Genomic DNA, 5084 nt, shown 5'->3' on the forward strand with positions numbered 1-5084 from the left:
ACGGCTTCTGACGCCTTCTTCCTCTCTCTCAACTGTACAGTAACTGCAAACAGTAACTTCACTTTCTTGGTACATTTGCAACGAACCAAGTGAAATTAAATAGCGGGAAAAGCCCAATGTATGGACTGAGGTTTCCCAATTCTTCCGAGGGGAAACAATGGCTCATAGAACATTCCAAACATTACAAAGATGAGATACACCTGAAAACATTCAGAACAAATCTAAAAGTAATGACATTTGTAAGTAAAGTTTTCTTAATATTAAGTTTCCTGTGACTTCTGTTTCATTTACCTCAATTAATTCATTTATTCATTCAACAAAGAATATTTATTGAACATACATGATGTGCCCCAAATAGCACTCCGTGGGTGGGAGATACAGCAGCTCCTGACCAATGAAGCTTCTGTTTCAGTAGAAGATAAACAATCCAGAAATAAACAAGTAAATATAAAGTGCCAGTTGGGATTGGGTGCTACAATGCTAACCAAAGCAGGATGTGGCAGATAGGAAGCATGGGGGTGAGAGAGGGCATTACTGTTTTATCTGGGACGGATAGAATGAAAATGAGCAGAGACATGAAGTGAGGGAGTGAGTCATGTGGCTTTAAGGGGAAAACAGACCCAAAGGGGACTAAGAGACAGAGGTGCTCAGGCTCTGGAGTCAGACACACTTGAGCTAGAACCCCAGTTTATCATTTACCAACTCTGTTACTTGATCTCTCCAAGCTTGCATTTCTTCAACTACAAAATGAGAATTAAAATGCTTTCTTCGTTATACTCTTGGAAGATCAAATGGGGATAAAATGTTGCAAAGGTTATATGCATATAAAGTGCTTTGCACAGTGCCAGGCACGTGGCTTGTATACAAAAGTAGGGGGGGATAAATTAGGAGTTTGGGATTAGCATGTACACACTACTATATATAAAATAGATAACCAACGAGGACCTACTGTGTAACACAGGGAACTCTACTCAATATTTTGTAATAACCTATAAGGGAAAAGAATCTGAAAAAGTATATATATATATATATATATATATATGGGAATTACTTTGTTGTATACCTGAAGTTGACACATTGTAAATCAACTATCTTTCAATTAAAAAAACCAATAAACATTAGCTATTACCTATGTCAGTTTTTTTTTTTTTTTGCGGTGTGTGGGCCTCTCACTGTTGTGGCCTCTCCCATTGCGGAGCACAGGCTCCGTACGCTCAGGCTCAGCCGCCATGGTTCACGCGCCCAGCCGCTCCGCGGCATGTGGGTTCTTCCCGGACTGGGGCACGACCCCGTGTCCCCTGCATCGGCAGGCGGACTCTCAACCACTGCGCCACCAGGGAAGCCCCCTATGTCAGTTTTGATCCATGTGACATTATAGACACAGATTTGAAAACACCTTGATTCTTACGTTTTTATGGGATTGTTCAATAATAATAGCTACTATCGAGTGTTTACTCTATTCACCTTATGTTAAATCGTCACAATATGTCAAAAAGGGGTAATATTATTTCCATTTTACAGATGAGGAAACTGAGGCCCAAAGAAGTTAAGTAGCTCGCCCATGTTCATTCATGCAGTCTGTGTGAGCCAGAATTCAGACCCAGGCAGTCTGACTGCAGAATCTGTGTTCTTAGTCACAACAGGAAACTAGCCCTCAGTTAGCTGTGCACAGAAGGCAAGTGTTGGAAGCCAGAATCCGAACCCAGACTTCTCATTTCTTCCCCTCCATGTACCTCTCATTCAGAATTACTTGATTTAATCTCTGTGATTCAGATTTGATCATTACACCCAAACTGCACCAATATGATGCCAAAACAATTGATCAGTGAAAAATAAGATTTCAAATCACCTACCCAGTTGTTTTTCATATTAGGGGAAATAGCAACCCATTAGGGAGTTGTGAAACCAATTTGGTCAATGGTAATCAGCTTCTTTTAAAAAAATGAAATAGGGCTTCCCTGGTGGCGCAGTGGTTGAGAGTCCGCCTGCCGATGCAGGGAACACGGGTTCGTGCCCCCGGTCCGAGAAGATCCCACATGCCGCGGAGCAGCTGGGCCCGTGAGCCATGGCCGCTGAGCCTGCGCGTCCGTAGCCTGTGCTCCACAACGGGAGAAGCCACAACAGTGAGAGGCCCGTGTACCGCAAAAATTAATAAATAATAAATAAATAAATGAAATAGATAAAATGTAAAACACCATATAGGTACACATAGTAAGGATATTTTCAAGTAAACCTTTGTTTCATGCGCGCACATGCGCGCACGCGTCTATTTAAGTCCTCAGCACTCTCTGTATTTTGATGTAAAATGCATTTCTTACAGTGCGCCTCAAACTAAATATCTCAAAAAACACTGATTTAGGTGATACTCTTTAATCTTCTCAAAAAGATGATTAGTTGCTCAATTATACTTTTTGATTTCCAATCTAGCCTGTTGAAATCAGGTATGTACATCATAAGATGAATTACCAGAATGGAATTTTCATGCCTTGTTCAGATATGTTGCTGTCATGGACAAACCAAGTCTTTACCTATATGTTATCAGCAAATCTGGAACAAGAGTACAATTTTTACTCTTTAGTGTTTATTATTCTTCCCAAAGACTTGTTGGATTTTTTTTTCTTTCATTGAGGAGACAAGTCATTTTAGCCTCCAACACATACTGTCTCATTTTGCTAATCATAAAATTTATGTCACACACTGAAAAAGAATAAACAAATTACAAGCCTTAAAGAGACAGGTTGGATTTTCAACCAGTAGGTGAGCTTATATACCATATATTCAGCCATCCTCAGGCATTTTTCAAAGTTGGAAATGTCAGGCATTTATATGGTTTATTTGTAAAGCACTAACAATAATTGGAACATTATGGTCTTATTATTTGCCAAAGAAATTTATTTAAGCAATTCAAGTGGCTGAAGGTTAAGGGTGTAGAAAAATGTCATGTGACACCAAATAAAATTTTATTACTGTTTTTGCACTTACATAACTTAGAAACACCTACTTAAAATAAATAAATAAATAAATAATAGCTTCCTCCCTTATGACAAAAGTTTAATCTTAGCTCACACTTTTAGAGACATGACATAGGGCAAAGGATGTTTCGATAGCTTTAGAATTTTCTGTACAAAATATGATTTGGAGCCAAAAATATCAATACTCAAAACTAATCAGTAATCAAAATACCAATCAGTTCTCGTAGTATGGACTTCGAGGCAACAAACAAACAAAAAACAGAAAACCTTCAATGTGTCTGATATTTTAGTTCCATGGTTGGCCTTCCTTGGTGTCCTTCAGTCAGTATCAGAGAAATTTCTGAAATTGAAGATCAGAGATGATCAGAGCTCCTTCTCTACTCACCTTCCATATCACCACCATCTCTATCTAATACTACCACTTCCACCATTACCAGACCTACAAAGTCTAGAGCCCTCTACAGGGAAAGCAATGAGTTCCTAAGTCTTGTCATCTGCCCACCAGCCTTCATGTAATAATCATTTGCTTCCCTATCTCTCTGCATCTCTACAATTCTATTCACCAACCACAGAACAATTGATTTCCAAGAAAAGACTTAACAACTCTATGGCCCTGATTTTCCTGATCATTTCTGGTTTCGAATACTTTGTCCTCCAATCCTCAGAAACAGGGTTAAAATTGTGCCACACCTCCATGGTTGCAGCCTCTGTGACAGGTATCACTTATCGCTCTTTCCTGCTGAGCCCAGACACAGCTTCAGAATCCTCCTCAACCCTGCAACTGGGGCAACCACTAGCAGCTAAACAGAGTTGACATGAGATTGAATGTATTTGACCTTCGTGTTACACACCATCATAATGTCTAAAACCAACACTTTGACGTTCAAACACTATATCTCAGACCGTCCCTGGCATTTGAGAGGGGAACAAAAACCAATGTCAGATAACATGTTTGATTTTAAGGTTTGGAGGAAAGGGTTGCAGAATTTTGCATAATAAGGAAACGAATAGCTTCCAGGGAACAAAAATGGCCATGATTAATAGGACCAAATAATGGGAAATCTAGTTCATCCCCATGTCTAGCATTTTGCCCCATTGATCAACCCAAAATCAAACCTTTTGTCAAATAAAGAGCTGTTAGTTTTTAGATTTAAACAAAATTGACACTACAGCTATGACAATGTATTCCCTTTCTCAAGGACATTTGCAGTAGAAGTCACATCTCAAAGGGGAACCAAAGGATTTCACTTTAAAAGGATTTGACTTTAAAGAATTTCAGCCAGGAGAAAACTGGAAATCTTTGGTTATGGCAAGATAATATATGTAATATATTAATTTATGTCTTATACTAGTCTAAACTAAGGTACTTATCCCACTCTGGACTCAAAAAGGAGCCAAGATTTCACTTTTTTCCCCATGGAAAGTGGGCAACATCCCCACAAAAGACACAGAGTATCATCTGAAGAAAATATCTGATCTACCCAGACATCAGCATTAAGCTGAGAGGAAGTAGTATTTGAGTTTCTTTTAGAAGGGATAGGTTTAATTGAAAGAACATATGTTGGAGGCTCGCTTCGGCAGCACATGTACTGAAATTGGAACAGTACAGAGAAGATTAGCATGGCCCCTGAGCAAAGATGACACGCACATTCATGAAGTGTTCCATATTTTTAGAATCTGAAAAATAATAGATATATATATACATATGTGAAACTGAATCACTTTGCTATACACCTTAAGCTAACACAACATTGTAAATGAACTAGACTTCAATAAAAGAAAAAAATTGGGTAAGCTGGGTGGGGGGAGCAATTGGATCCCCTTCCCCCAATTAATGACATTAAATGCAGGAAACTGAGAGGCTTCTTTAGTAAAATAAACATAACTAAGTTAAATAACAGCTATGCAACATAACACACTGTGTTTGTAGTCAATGCATTTAATCGGAGTTTTTGGAGTCTTCATACTAAAGTGGAATAAAAATTGTTTTGAGGATGAGAGATGGTATACACAAAGTCATTAGCACATAGTAGGTGCCCATGTAGTGCAGTCAGGGCAGCTTCAGGGGCTGATGTCTTCATGGTCATGACATCCTTTGTTTACTGATATAGC

The 5084-nt window shown here is 38.8% G+C and overlaps 1 non-coding gene across 1 annotated transcript; it reads left to right on the top strand.

The window, feature by feature from the left end:
- The first annotated feature begins 4539 nt into the window (after positions 1-4539).
- On the top strand, positions 4540-4644 carry LOC137228488 (U6 spliceosomal RNA). The gene has a single exon (XR_010945278.1). It is a non-coding gene; the product is annotated as a U6 spliceosomal RNA (small nuclear RNA).
- Positions 4645-5084: the final 440 nt, after the last annotated feature.

This window comes from Pseudorca crassidens, chromosome 7 (assembly GCF_039906515.1).
Source record: "Pseudorca crassidens isolate mPseCra1 chromosome 7, mPseCra1.hap1, whole genome shotgun sequence".
Taxonomy (NCBI): Eukaryota; Metazoa; Chordata; class Mammalia; order Artiodactyla; family Delphinidae; genus Pseudorca; species Pseudorca crassidens.